General features: G+C 36.6%; 1 protein-coding gene across 2 annotated transcripts in view; it reads left to right on the forward strand.

The window, feature by feature from the left end:
* LOC149838293 (ubiquitin fusion degradation protein 1 B-like) overlaps positions 1-16,395 on the forward strand; it is a 61,572-nt gene that overhangs the window by 10,758 nt on the left and 34,419 nt on the right. The window lies entirely within an intron of this gene.

Here is a 16,395-nt window from a genome sequence, read left to right on the forward strand (position 1 = left end):
ATGATCTTTCGCAAATGGTTCATGTTTGCCCCTTATCCTGAGTGGGTCATCCATACAGAATTCGTTAATGAGAAAACCGTGATGGGACAGGAAAAGATACTTCAACTGAATGAGGCAACTCTTCTGGAAGATATAAACAACGCTAGGTTGCATCAGAATGAATATTGAATGTTTATTTCATTCTTGGAATAGCTGAAAATTTTTGCCAATAAGATAAAATTATAGTTGATTCAATTATTTGAAAAATGTGCACGTATGTGCAAAGATATTTCCTCTTTTACCTAGAATATTTCCTCCAATGAGGTTAACTCCTCAGTTCTAAGAGTCAAATTCAAAATTTTAGCACTGATGATTTCCTTCAAGGAAGCTATCCATTTCCTTGATATGAGAAAAGAAGAAATATTCTTAATTTCATAAAAGCAGGAAATGAAGAGATATTGATAAAAGAATTTTGCATGAGAAAAGATGACTTCTAGCAACTTTGGCAGTTTGATATCTGGGTGTTTTCCCACAATAATCTTTTTGCACTCTTTTTGAGTCATTGGGCTTTCTCGATTTTTCTCATCATCCTTCATTTGGATGGGTCCTGACTTTTCTCTCTTTTTCAGGGAAGCGGACGTCACAAACTCCTTCATCTTGGAGATGTTCTGATCCTTCTTTTATCTCAGGGATTCTATTGATCTCACTGGCTCAAAAGGTCTTTAGATGATAGCAGAAATCAAATATCTTTTAGGGTTTGTCGGTAGGTTCATCACACTCGCCTTCATCCCGACGGTGATCTGAACTTTCCTTGGAAGGATCCGTCACAAAACTCCGTCATCTTGGAGATGTTTCAAATCTTCTTTGGCCCCGGTGGTCTACTCGCTTAATTCGCCTTCATCTTGACGACAATTGAGAGATCCCTTTTGCAGATATTTGATTGCAACTTTTTTAAACGAAAATGAGAAGATATGGGTTGAGTGGATTCTTTTTATAGCTCAAGATATTTCCACTACCTGATTGCCAGAAAGTCATTTTTAAAACATGCGCCATAGCTACGATCAATATCAATTTGCTTCTGGCTTTTCAACATCATTGAAGATTTCTTTCATTGATCATATCGAGGACATTTCTTACATCCTTTTGGTTGATCAACAGAAAAAGATTTGAATTTTACCTCTTTTTCGCAAAGAGTCTCATCTTCTTGGAAGGAAATACAAGAGGTAATCTAAGGAAATTCTTTTTGTGTAATAAAAATGTTTAGAATCAACAAATGCTTTTAGCAAATTGGCAAAGTTTTCATGAATTTCTTGTGAAATAATCACTCAATATAGATTTTGATGAGACACTTAGCTGTAATTTAAAGAAATGGTGCAAGAAATCAGACTTTAGAAAATTGGACTGATGAAATATATTAGGTTTTGGAAATCCCGACCAGTTTATGAGAAACTGGATTTTTGATAATCCCGACCAGTGAAAACACTGGATTTTAAATCCCGACTAGTGAAAAATACTGGATTTCAAATCCCGACCAGTTGTGACAACTGGATTTCAAATCCCGACCAGTTATAAAAACTGGATTTCAAATCCCGACCAGTTATGAAAACTGGATTTCTAATCCCAATCAGTGAAAAATACTGGATTTCAAATCCCGACCAGTTATGAAAACTGGATTTCAAATCCCGACCAATGAAAAATACTGGATTTCAAATCCCGACCAGTTGTGACAACTGGATTTCAAATCCCGACCAGTTATAAAAACTGGATTTCAAATCCCGACCAGTTGTGACAACTGGATTTCAAATCCCGACCTGTTATAAAAACTGGATTTGAAATCCCTACCAGTTATGAAAACTGGATTTCAAATCCCGACCAGTGAAAAATACTGGATTTTGAAAATGAAGGATTTAATCTGATGGTTTGAAAGTGATTGAATTTGGGAGATTATAACCCGAGGGTTAAGAAAATGATAAGACTTTGAGGATATTACAACCAGAGGTTGGGAAACTGATAGAATTGTGAGATTGAAGACCTTGAAATGATAGAATTGAGGAGTCGCACCCTAAGGGTTTGATCTTTTGGAATACACGACCAGCGGGAGCTGGATTTTTTTGAAAATACGTGACCAACGAGTGTTGGATCCTTTAGGAATACATGACCAACGATTGTTGGATCTTTTGGAAATATATGACCAACGAGTGTTGGATCTTTTAGGAATACATGACCAACGATTGTTGGATCTTTTGGAAATATATGACCAACGATTGTTGGATCCTTTGAAGTGGTCTGTTTTCAGGATTTATCTTTTTATCCTGAACTGAGAAGGAAGAAAAGAAAATACCTCGTTATCAGGAGGCATCAGGTTTATCCCTTAACCTGAAGGGGAAAGAGGAAATTTTAAAGAGAATAAACCTGAATTTTTGAAATGGATTAGCCGGAAGGCTGGAATTTGGAAGAAGTTCCCGCCTGGCAGTTGGAGAGAATCCGAGTTGGGGCTCGAATCTTCAGAAAATAAAAGATAAAGAGACACCCGAGTTTTGAAAAACTTGAATTTCTAAAGAAATGATTGTTTTCCAATGCGAGGATTGGATTCAGAAGGAAGTCTGAGTCGGAACTCCGAACTTCAAACGAAAATAAAATAAAAAAAAAACCCGAGCTAGAACTCAGATAAAAGATGAAGAGAAACCCGAGTTTTGAAAAACTTGAATTTCTAAAGAAATGATTGTTTTCCAATGCGAGGATTGGATTCATAAGGAAGTCTGAGTCGGAACTCGGAACTTCAAACGAAAATAATAAATGAAAAACCCGAGCTGGTACTCGGATAAAAGATAAAGAGACACCCGAGTTTTGAAAAACTTGAATTTCTAAAGAAATGATTGTTTTCCAATGCGAGGATTGGATTCAGAAGGAAGTCTGAGTCGGAACTCGGAACTTCAAACGAAAATAATGAATGAAAAACCCGAGCTGGAACTCGGATAAAAGATAAAGAGAAACTCGAGTTTTGAAAAACTCGAATTTATAAAGAAATGATTGTTTCCAATGCGAGGATTGGATTCAGAAGAAAGTCCGAGTCGGAACTCGGAACTTCAAACGAAAATAAAAAACCCGAGCTAGAACTCGGATAAAAGATGAAGAGAAACCCGAGTTTTGAAAAACTCGAATTTATAAAGAAGTGATTGTTTTCCAATGCGAGGATTGGATTCAAAAGGAAGTCCGAGTCGGAACTCGGAACTTCAAATGAAAGAATAGAGGGAAAAAGCCCAAGTGAGAACTCGGGTTTTTGACAGAAAGTTTTTAATCAAAAGATTGAGTTTTGAAATCTTGCCAGTGCGAGGACCGGACCTGAGAATGAGAATGACTATTTAGAGGACTGAATTTATTTGCATATGATCTGATTGCCCCTTTATCTTAACTGGGGAGAAAATAAAATCTGAGAAGGAACTGACGAGAAGAGATAGAAATTGTTGAAAGATTTGACAGAAGAGAAGAATCAAGGAAATTTTATGGAAAGAATTCTCACAGGTAGCATTGTTGATCATATGGGGGGTTTCAGGATTATCCCTTATCCTGAATGGGAAAGGAATAAAATTTAGGCAACAGTTGATAAAAAAAAGCTTTGATAAAGAATTGGAAGAATTAAAATTTAATTAAGAAATAAGATTGATAAAATTTGGATGAAGAAAAAGATTTAACGGAGATTAACGAAGCTTTAAAAGAGAAAGACATTCAGGACTATCCCTTCTCCTGAAGAAAGAAGAACCTCGTAGGATGAGGTTTTAGGTTTATCCCTTAACCTGACGGAGGGGAGAAAGAAAGAAAAGAAGGAAAAAGAAATTCCTCATGGAAAAGAGGCATCAGGTTTGTCCCTTAACCTGAAAGGGTAATTTTTGAAATAAGAATCAAGAAGAAAAATGGATGAATAATTAATATAAATAAAAAATTGATAAGACTGATAACGATGGATAAACAAAAGGTTGATAAAAATCGAGAAAAAGAGTTTGATCTTGCCTGCATGTGGGATTTTTAAAATGAGAGAAGAAGATGGGAAAATCATTTTTTTGGAAAGAAGGATTAACCACGAGAGCTAATCTTTGAAAGGGGGATCATTCATGAGAGATCATCATGAGGGTTAACTTTTTTTTTTTTTGAAGCAATGATTTGAAAATCAATTTGTAGAAAATATGATCAACACGAGGGTTGATACTTGATTGTAATGATTTGAAATCAATTTTTAGAAAATATGATCAACACAAGGGATTGATCTTTGAAATGAAATCAAATTTTTGGAAAATGAGATCAACACAAGGGATTGATCCTTTAATGAAGTAAAATCAAATTTCTGGAAAATGAGACCAACACAAGGGATTGATCTTTGAATGAAATGATTTGGTCAATTTTTTTGGAAAATATGATCAACACCAGGGATTGATCTTTGAATGTAATGATTTGAAGTCAACATTTTTTTTTTTTGGAAAATATTATCAACACCAGGGATTGATCTTTGAATGTAATGATTTGAAAACCAAATTTTTAGAAAATATGATCAACACAAAGATCGATCTTTGAAATAAAATAATTCGAAATCAATATGATCAACACAAGGGTTGATCTTTGAAATGCAATGATTCAAAATCAATTTGTAGAAAAATATGATTAACACAAGGGTTGATCTTTGAAAAAGGTTGTAATAAAATATTTGAACTAAGATTTTCATGGTTTTTGAAAGACCCTCATAGGTAATATCATTTTTCTTATGAATGATGTCAGGATTGTCTCGAATTTTTGAAAAAGAAATTTAATGCCCCAATATAGCGAAAAAGAAGAAAGTATTGAATATCAAAGATATAAAGAAAATCGACATTTCATTGATAAGCAAAAGTTGATAACAAAACTGAATATTTATAAGTATTTTAACTAAAAAGAGCCACAAAGACTGGGCTGACTTGCCCCTACAAAGCGACTGACAGAAAGGGATGAAAGCGAAAAACTCTTGGTATTCTCAATTCTCTGATTGGTCTGGAAAAGGTCCAGTTGAAACTGCAGGCTGCTCTTCTCCTTCCTCTGGCACCAGGAGCTCTTTATCAATGTAGTCTTGCACAAGGTTTTGGAGGACGAAACAACTCTTTATCCGTGACCATGCCCCCTTGCTCGATGAAACTTGCAGAAGCAATCTTTCCATTTTCCCATGATGACAGGAGGATCAATCTTTCTTGGGAGTTTGATCATGCCTTTTTCAAGCAAGTATTTGAGAACTTCTTCGATCGGCTGACCTAGAGGGGTAAACTGACGATCATGACCCCAACCTTCATGCTTTGCTTTCTTCGGCTTGTTTGACCTCTGCCGAGTGCTGACCTCTACCTGGTAGCTGGACTGATCTTGCATGTTTAGGAGATCTGGACGCCTTTCTTCTTCGATTTTGATAAAGAGATTCTTATCAAGGCAGTCTTGAACTATATTCTTGAAGATGAAGCAATGCTCAGTGTTATGCCCTATTGCTCGGTGGTACCCACAGAATTGGTCTATATATTTTTCCATGATTGTGGAAGGGCTGGCAGCTTTTGGGAGCCTGAGTAATCTACTGGACAACATGTATTCGAGGATTTTGTCAAGCGGTTCATCTAAAGGAGTGAAATCTCAATCTTTGCTCCAATCCTTGCGCTTTGGCTCTTCTTGCTTCTTGCCCTTTTGCTGAGGACTGCATTGGAGAGGTCTATCGCGATTTTCACAATATTTCCCAATCTGGCTTTTATGCTCTCTCAAGTCGCTGCCCTGGTTCCCTTGATTGCTGCCCCTATTGGCTTTGGAATTTCCTGCACTGATATTGCCGTGTTTATTCATGGGGAAGGTGACGAGCGCCTTTCCTTCTGTGGGAGCTTTTCCGCAACTGGCTTCAGCTTGCTTTGATAATATCTCCAGTATCATCTTTTTGAATAACTGATATATCGCATAATCAATCTCACTCTTGCTGTCTTGAACTCCCTTTTTGACAGATTTTTGAGAATCCATTCCTTACTCTCTCTGCTTGTAACTGGGATGTTAGAGCAGCGTGATCTCTGAGTTTTGCCCGACTCAACTGATAGTGTTGATGCTCTCTGTGGATTATAAATGGGTCTTTTAGAAAAGATCTAGGAAGAAATTTTAATAAAGGAGGAAATTATAATCTGAAAATGAAAACATCCCATTACGAGGGATCGGGTTGTCACCAAAATTTGCGACAACCGCACTGTTTTTCTGAAAAAAGATAGACACGTAAAAATATGAATAAAGATAAATTTTGAAAAGGACATATCCTGACAAAAGATGTTTTATTGTAAATGGATAGAATATAGAAAAGGAAAATTTTGAAGAATTGCAGGCAAGATCAAAAAGAATTTAGAAGAAATTAAGAGAAGAAAAGGGAAATACACCTAGGTTTTAAAAGAGGAAATTTTAAATAATATATACCCAGGGTTTTGGAAAATATAAGGGATATAAAATATCATACAATCATTGATATACAAACAAGGATGCACAAACAGCAATCCCTTGAGGCTGACTCTAAATGCAATATTTTAAAATGGCTTGTAGGACCTTAATCCTAACTCTAGGGTTCAAAAATCATCTGATTCCAATCAAGATACGCCGATATACTCAAGCTGAAGCTCGAAGTACGTGGCATAGAAATATTCCTCCGGTTCTAAGGTAATGGTTTCCCAACATCCTTGAGCACCTACCGATATATCTCGGACTATGGCCCTTAGGTACGTGGTAGGGGGGCGCGAACCCAAATAAGTGGTCCAGTTGTGAGGCTCTCTCCCTAACTATGGTTCAGTGAGACAGCCCAGCAACGTGAAGACCGGGACAATATAGGTAAGGAGGTTTTCAAAATATGTTCAACATGCAAGAAATCAGATGGCTCTAATGCAAGTCCTAAAGAGATAGATTAAAATGAAGAGAAGCATACACTTGCATTCATTGTTTTGCATTCAATCCCTAGAATTGAGGAGAGTTGTATTTCAGACCTAAGTCTAATGTGAGCATGGAATAATCTCCTCAATATGGTCCTACCAAACCATACTTAAATCCTATATGCAATGATGTCAGCTTAGGACAGAATCTAGGCTTCCTAAGGTTTACATGAAGCTGACATTTGAAGAATAAAGACTTAGATAATGTCAAAGCAAAAGAAAAGGCATAGATTCGACCGGACGAAGACGGGTCCCATCTCGGTCGCCAAACCTGTGATCATCGCAAAATTTTTCCTCTCGTAATATTCTCTCTCTTCCTTCTCTTTTCCTTTCCAACCTCTTATTTTCCTCATTTTTGAAGGGAGAAAGATAAAAAGACAGAAATAAAGAAAGAAGAGAAAAGAAAGAAGAGAAGAGAAGAGGAACTCTTTTGCGGGTTTCACTTGACCTTAATTTTTGAAAATATTTTGAAATAACTCGCCTCCGTTTTTGAAATATTTGCGGAAAAAACTGTAAGACGGGATCCGCTCGTCGGTACGAGGTTCGACCGTTCCTGGCGCCTTTACCAGGGGTAATCGAACCAAGGGTCGAATTAATGCCTTTTCGCTTTGTTAAGAAATTATTTAAGTGTTTATCCTAAGTCTAGATGCACAAAGAATCATGCTTGTGTAAATGCAAAGATGTATGCTCTTTTTGAAAAACATTTTGAAGAATTTCCAAGTGAAATTGATAAAGTGAAGAAATGATTCCTAACTTAGAACTTAAGATTAAAGTTCTAAGTTTTTAGAATAATCAAGAGCTTGGGAAGATAAATCTGGATCTGGAAAGAGATGGTTTTTGAAGTTTTTGAGATAAAAGAAGAAGAAAGAAATTTTCTAAGTCATAAATAGACTTTGAGTCAGAAATAGAAATGAAAACGGAATTGAATCAGTAGGAAAGATAGAATTGGGAAAAATTGAGAAGTGTAATTGATTTAAAAGTTGAATTTTCAAGATGAAATCCGAATCCAAGATCTGGATTCTGAATAGAATTCAAAGTTTAAAATTTGAATTTAGGATGGGAACTTGATTTGAAACCTGGAATGAAATGGAATTGGTTTTGAGGATTGAAATTAAAGTGGAATTTGGGATTTGGAATTTTGGATCGAACTGGATTCAAGATTTGGAATCCAAGATGATATTCGGATCTGAAATCTGAGATCCAAGATAGGGTTGGACTCTGGATCCTAAGATGGAAATGGATCTGAAGTCTGAGATCCAAAGTAAAATTGGATTCTGGATCATAAAACGGATTTGGATCTAAGATCCAAAAGTGAATTGGGTTCTGGATCCTAGAATGTATTTGAATCTGAAGTCTGAGATCCAAAGTTGAATTGGATTCTGGATCCTAAGAGTTGTAATTTGGATCTGAATATGAGATCCAAAGTAGAATTGGATTTTGGATCCTAAGAATTGGAGTCCGGATCTGAATCTGAGATCCAAGGTAGAATTGGATTCTGGATCCTAAGAATTGGAATTTGGATCTGAATCTGAGATCCAAGGTAGAATTGGGTTCTGGATCTTAAAATGGAATTGGATCTGAAGTCTGAGATCCAATGTAGGATTGGGTTTTGGATCCTAGAATGGATTTGATCCAAAATTTGGAATCCAAGATGAAATGCGGATCTGAGGTCTAAGATCCAAAGGGGAAGTTGGATTCGTACTTGGAAAGCTGGATCCAAGTTTGAGATTTAACTTTGGATTTGGGCTTTTGAAGGTCCAATTGGGACTCTTAAATTATGGATCTGGGTTTTGAAAACCCAGATTGTATTTAAAATTTGAGAAAGGTCAAGCTTTTGAGAATCAATCTTAAACTGTGGTTTTTGAATTTTGATTTTGATTTTGAGTCCAGAATTTCAAAGTTTAAATGGAACTTTGAATTTTTTTGAATTGAATTGGAATTTCAAAATTGTTTTGAGAATTTGAATTATAAATGAATTTCAAAGTCAAATTGGACTTTGAATTTGGAGCTTGAACTTGGAATGAATCAAGAATATAAAGATTGAATTTTGAAATTTCAAAGTCAAATTGGACTTTGAACTTGGAATTTAAATCTTTGAAATATGATAGAAGAATGAATTAAACTATAGACTTGAAGAAAGATATTTGAGATCACTTGGATTTTTGAAAGGAAATTTTGAAAATATTGATGCAATTCTATCCTGAATGATGAATGAATTTGAATAAGTTAAAATTGGATTTGAAAGTCAAATTTCATTCTTCAAATGAATTTAAATAAGATTAATAATATAATACACTCCTGACTATGGCCATTGAATGTATTATATAATAGTCATATCTAAATTCAAATGAGGAATAAAATACCTTTTTGGTGCTTTTATAGAATTTAAAACGAAATTAACCCCCAATATACCCTGACTATGGCCATTGGTATATATTTTGAGTTAATTTTAAGTTAAATTCTAATAAAAGGAGAAAATATGATGAATTTTGAAAACGGATTCGGTGTGGATCCAGTGTTATTTTGTAAAAGATAAAAATACTAAGTTTTGTCCACATCCTGACTATGGCCAGTGATGTGGATCATCAACTTAGGATCAATTACCTCTTACGAAATGGTGCACGTGTCATTCGTGTTGCCATTTGTGAGAATTTGATAAATAAAGGCAAAAATGCATGAAAACAAGCAATTCATGATATTTACAATGCTCATTCATTCTATCTAAACAGGAAATGTAGAGTTTCTCATTAAGGTCTAGCTTATTGCATCATTAACTGGAAATTGAAATCTTAATTCAAGAAGAAAGATAGCCCCCTTTTTTTTTTCATATATCTCCTGCAAAATGTAAGTTAGTAGAAGGCAAATAGAAAAGCGAACATGTAAGAAGAAGCATCATATTGGAATCAGCATGCATATGGTTATACTGAATGAGTATATAGATGTTTAGAGTGAATGTGCATAATATATCCTATATTGCCTATATGGAGCAGGAAAAGGGTTTTTGTATCTAAAGAATGCATTTAGCTGGGAATAACACCTATGCTAGTTAAAGAACGGATATTATATCTAAACTAAGCATGGAAAATGTAGGTCATGTACATAGCTAAAATAAGGACAGCTTAGTGCAGTAGGTAGTGAAATAAGATGAAGTGGTAGGTAAGTAAATGCAAAGATGGGTGATATAGTGGAAGATATGAATGTGCAGTAGCAAAGTGAATGCAACTGCCAGCAGTGATGTGCAATAGTGCGGCTATATAGGAGGGGCTGCTGTGCAAACAGCAAATTTTCCATAGATATTCTTGTGAGCATTACTGTGAACATCACAGCTGGTAAGGGTTCTGCTGCTACATGGTACGACAGTGAAGATGGAAGTAAAATGCCGTTGACAGAATGCCTTCAATGCTACAGCAAGCAGCACTGTAACAGTGAGGGAAAGGGTTGCATGGCCTATGTTAAATAGGCTTCAAATGATGAAGATGACATACTGTAAGCATAGTAGTGGTAGGATATTATGACCCCTAATGCTATATGACAAAAAGATAAAATGTTATGAAGAGAAGGTGCTAAAGAATCAAAATGAAAGATAACAAAAATACAACCAATATGATTCTTGTATGCTGGAAATAGGGTGCAGGTGTTGGATAAAGAAAAGGGAGATGCTATGGTGACAGCCATGCGGTGAATGGTGGTGACATGGTGGAAACAGTGATGCTGCTGTGCACTGGCAAGTGGAGTGGTGTTGGTAGCTAAAAAAAAAAAAAAGGGCTTCACTATGGAGGTGGCAGCAAAATGATATGCTGCTCACGTGTATGCAGCAGGTAAGTGTACTCAGGATGATGCTGTGGGGATAAATTACACAGGTGGAATAAGTGGGGTTGTGATAGTAGTAATATAAATGGAAAAGCACATGAGTGGGTGAAAATACCCAAAAGTAGGGACTGTGGGTGTTAGGGCCAGGAACAGGGGTCATGAAGGAATCTGAGGTATTGAGAACACAGATGCTGATGCAATGAAAATAAATGTAGATGTTTTAAAAAAAAAAAAAATTGTTGTCAACAAAGGTGCTGGGTTGCGAAGGTGGTGAAATAGAAGGCCAAAAACAGGAAAGTATTCACACGATCTTGAGAGCATGCCATACCTTATGAAGCGAGTTATCATTCTAAAGAAAAGATTGAGAGAAAGTGCAGAATTTGGAGTTTGGGCCTATCTATATAACATTTGATTTTCTTGGCGCCAGTAAGAGACCCAACGACCTACTTATCGGATCTTCTTGTTTTTGAAGCAACCCATCCTTCTTGCCTTCAGACCCTCTTCATAGAGAGCTCAACCATGAGATTCCCAGCAGGTGATATTCCACAATCACTGCTTAAACTGGATTTGGCTGGTAGGTATGTTGCATATTGGTGGACTTACTGTATAGTCTATATTTTCAAAACCCAGGCCACAGCATGGGGATATCTCATTTATTTATAACAATCCAGCTTTTAATGCATTAAGGAAGTTATGACTGGTTATCACAAAGACAGATCTTGAGCATTTCTGCTGTAGTAACGCACTTAGTAAATCCAGACAACTGAAGGAAGGATCCTAAATGGAAAAGAAAAGCCATGATGGTGGAGCATACAACAATGAGATGAAATCTAGCAAGCCAAGTTTACTTGGGTTTCACTGTAACAGGTAATCGGACTCCAAAAAAAAGTTGAGCACTCCTGAAAGAAAAGAAAAAAAAATGTGAGGAAGTGCATGGAAAATGTACTGTAATGCTGTACCTGTAAAAGAGGATTAACTAAAAGAAAATCTCATAAGATGTGAACTGTAAAAAGAAAAGAAATGAGAAGACGCATAGTCCACTCATATAGACAGAATATTTTTTTTTTTGGGGCCAGACTGATAATCCCAGACCCATGTCAACCTGAGTGACCTGTATAGCCATGGAAAGTTGTGAGCTGAGCATTCTCCACGAATGGGATTTTGAAATGTCGTCCCTGTAATGCACTCTTAGTGAATTGAAAGGAAAAAAAAAAATATAACAAGCTGATCTTATATACATATATATATATATATATATATAAGCATACATTCTCTCCTTTTTTTTTTTTTTTACTTCCAACCATGGGAGTCGAAGCTCCTGAGGATACAACATTGCCCAGATAAGGCTGCTGGCATATCTACGCCAGCAGTACTAATTGGTAAAGGGGCAGCACTGGTTGCTTCCCTGTATCCAGATTTTCTCTTTTTCTTCCTTTTTTTTATTTGAACCATCATGCTTTCCTCAAGCCACAGGGAATGGGGTGCGTGTGTGCATAACGAAAGCGAAAACATGGCAAGATGGATGAGCCAGGGAGAAGACCTAACATTTGATTACTAGTGTAGGCTGTTCATACATTTTTTTTTTTAGATTCAGTAGAAGGTAGTGTTTTATCTGAACATATCTTTGTTTTGAAATGCTTCAGCATTGTAGCTGAGGAGACCTTCATTAACAGACTTCTTGACATAGGCTCAAGAATGGTTTGAGAGGCTTTGTTGCCCTATAGATAATTGGGATTCAAATTTTCCCATGGTCTGGTCATTGCTATGATATTCTTGCAACTGGTATTTCTGAGATTTTAGACTCAAGCATGATAGAAAAAGAAAATGAACTATGACGCAGACTCTCAAACAGAAATATGGCTGAAGGAGTGCAAACATCTGATTGAATTGGTTGCTTATAAGGACTGTCCTACCAAGGTGATGCGCCACACATCCCTCGTGACTCCTTTCAACCGTGAGATTACCTATTTGTCAAGGTCTCCGATCCATAAAACCACTAGAGACGCTACCCTGTGTATTTTTCTTTTTAACTATGAAACTGCTGATATGCAAATCATGTCCTGACCCTGATTATAATCGAAAAGATGGGTAAACTTCCACAAATGGGATGATGATGCTGCCGATCAAATTATCACATAACAGAGGATTGATATAAATATTTGTAAAAGACTGTGGTTAAATGTTAGCATGTGCTGCCGTAACAGGCAAGTTGATGGGTACTCTGAAATGAAACTATTGAAAACAATGGCATGAAATGCTAGAGGTGAATGAAAGAGCTAGGAAATCTGATAATGCCACGAATTTAAAATACAGAGAATATTAAAATGAAAGGAACATGCTAAATCAAAAGGGGAGAACATGAATGAACTGAAATAATCATACTGAGATACAGGAATAACCCATCAAATGAACCTGCAAAATGAAATGAGTGATCAACATAAATGCAAAGAGGATCAGAACATGGCAAGTCGTAATGGCAATACTGTCCAAATAAATGATAATAGTTATATGAAAAACAAGAGTCAAAAAAAAAAAAAAACTATCAGTTGTGTATCAAACGAGGGCTGAATCCATAGATAAATACAACAAAAGAAATTTTTGAGTCATCTTTCAATCCCAGTATGGGGTACTCTGTTGACGCATATGCCTTAAGCACATTCTTGGATGCCTCGTCATACAGAAGGAAAGAGAGATGAGAACCTAAACTGATGCCGAAAAGGAAAAAGAAAAGGAAAGAAAGAAAAAAGAAAAGAAAAAAAGAAAAGAAAAGAAAAGGGAGAAATCAATGATGCTTATTGCGAAGCACCATCGGTTCCTGCTATGATCTAGAATATACAAAATAAAGTTGGGGGTTCCATGCCAATCTTGGAACCAAGATACCTAATCAGTATATGGACATACAATGAAAGCGAAAATGCAAAAAAAAGGCGAACTATAAATGTATATGAAGATCTTATGAAAAACCAATCGAGAATTGAGAATGAAATAAAAAAAAGATATATATAAAAAAAAAGATGAAAAAAAGAAAGAAAGGGTAATCTGTTGGAATCGAGGATTCCATTTACTGTTGCATCAGGGGTGGTTTGATTTGCTATATGCAAATCAATATCCTCATGGATGCTTGGAAAAGAAAATAAATAACAGAATGAAGAAGAGGGAAATGCAAAAGTAATTAGGAGTTCAGAAAGAAGAAGGGGGGATTTACCGTGCTGGGGCTTCTTATCCAGAGGGCAGAGGCTGTAGCTTCTATGAGTTGCCGCTGGGTAAGGTTGAAGATGACGGATTCTGCAGGGGAATTTGATGAACCGATGAAGTTGATGGGATCGTAATCGCCTCCTGGCAGAGAGTGCGATGATCATGGACTCTTGTGGATTTTTGCAAAAAAAACTTGGTGATCGATCGGTATTCGCAAGGAAAATGGATGCCAGAGGAGAGTGGATACAATGGGTGTAGCTTAAAGAAGATGGATGCCTGACCCCTTCTCGATGCTCTCTTTTATAGGCATCCGAAGGATCGAGAAGGTAGTTTAGGGATGAACGGGTGAAGAGGGATCAAGAGGATCGAAGGGTAGAGGACCCATCGCCTTCTCTCCTGTGGTGTTTCCCGCAACAGATGGCCGTTAAGATTTTTCACGGGAGGCCCAATCTTTTTCAAAGAATTTAAATAACGGTTTTGCTTTCTTAAAAAAATTCTTTTTAAACGTGACTTTAGCTAAAGAAAGGTTTTTCAAAAAAATGGGAGTTTTCTATCATCATCATTTTTTTTTTATATATTATATATATATATATATAATTTTGTATTTTTGACATAAAAACTCAGAAAGCTAAATGACTTTAATTTAATTTTGCAAAAGTCTGGAAATATTTATAAAAGGAAAGGTTTTCTGAGAGTTTTTTTTTAAAGCTATTCTTTGAAAAATCCTTCAAAAAAAAGGGTTTTGATTCGAAACTCGAGGAAATATTTCAAGTTTTTGAATCTCGAATCAAGAAATATAAAGCTGTGAATCCAAACGGATGATGGACGGACTGTCCGAGCCATTCAAAAACTATTTTTGGTATTTTTGGTTTTAAAAGATTGGATAACGAGACTCAGATTTGGATTCTGAACTGGATCCGGATCCAGAATTGAGTCAGATATATAAATTAGATTTAATTTTTGTAAAATTTGAAAAATAAACTGGAATTTAGATTTGAAATTGACTCAATTTACTCAGAAAATGGGGGCCCAAGGGAAAAGGAGAATATTTACAAAATTTTGAAAAATTTGGGGTGTTCACACCACACCTTTTCCCTTCGCTGTATAACTTCCTATTTTTGATGCTATGCTAAGGGTTGCAGGATCAAAAGTAGGAAGCACATCTTTGTCCCCCCAGGGCTGCACATACCCCATTTTTGCCTCACTCATCTTTTTTTCTTGTCTTTTATCTATCAAACCATTAAGTAATTGCTTACATTGCCATTTCACGACATCCGACAAATTCCTTGACTTGCAAGCCACAACATTTAGATGTGTCCCAGCCAGAGTTACCAGTCGAGGAAGTGGGAGCGGGAAGCGGAAGCGGGAAGCGAGGCACTTTCAAAATTTTAAAAAACGGGAAGCGTGGGATGACTTAGAAGAAAATCGCGAACGGGGAAGCAGGGCTTAAGTTAAGGGTAAGCGAAAAAAAATATGTGGATGAATGGGCCCATATATTTATTCCCCAAGTTGAAAACTTTGCAAGCCAGTACTCGAATTCAAGAGTTCAATAAGTGAATGAATCGTGGGTTTTTTCCCCCACTGACGCATCTGGCTGAACAAGTTTACAACTCTGTGCAGATATCCATGTCTGGCATGGACCCAAATAATAGAATTCCAACAGATCACATCTTGAAACTGCATTAGCTCAAATGGTTTGATGGCTTCGCTTAAGCAATCGCAAGAAGAATACATGTCAACTATTTCATTAGCGATGAAAAAATGAGATTCATCCAATCCAGTTTTAATCATGCGACAATGCACTTGCTTTCCCTAGCTCAAAACACCTTCATGATCACACCCATGAATGACATAACAATAACTAACTCCATTTGGTACCATGCCTGCTGCCTGCATCTTTCCAAACATGTCAAGCAATTTGTCTGATCGACCATATTTGCTATATCCACAAAGTATCGAGTTTCAAGTAGCCAAAGTTCGCTCCGGCATTAAATCAAACACTTTGATCGCATCATCTATGCTCCAGCATTGCATATAAAAACCAACAAGAGCAGACCCAACATATAAATTCAACTCAAACCCAAGAACTATACTCAAATTATGAATCTGAAGTCCCCATTCTACAGCTCCAGCGTCAGTACAGACGCCAAGAATGCTACTAAATGCCGATGCGTTACCCTTAAGTCCCCCTTGATTCATCCATATATACAATTTAAGAAGCCCGTAAGCGAGGGGGAAGCAAAAAAAAAAGTAAAAAAAAAATGGAAAAAATGGGTAAGCATGCTTCCCATAAATGGGAAGCACGTTTCCAATAAAAGGGAAGTGCGCTTCCCATAAAAGGGAAACATGCTTCCCAAAAAAAAGATGTGCTTCCCTACACGTTTTCGGAAGCGCGACGTTTCACGCTTCCAAAACGCGCTTCGGGGAAGCGCGCTTCCCCATGCGCCTAGGCGCTTCCGATAAC

Source organism: Nuphar pumila, chromosome 5, assembly GCF_984573655.1.
Source record: "Nuphar pumila chromosome 5, dmNupPumi1.hap1.1, whole genome shotgun sequence".
NCBI classification, from domain to species: Eukaryota; Viridiplantae; Streptophyta; class Magnoliopsida; order Nymphaeales; family Nymphaeaceae; genus Nuphar; species Nuphar pumila.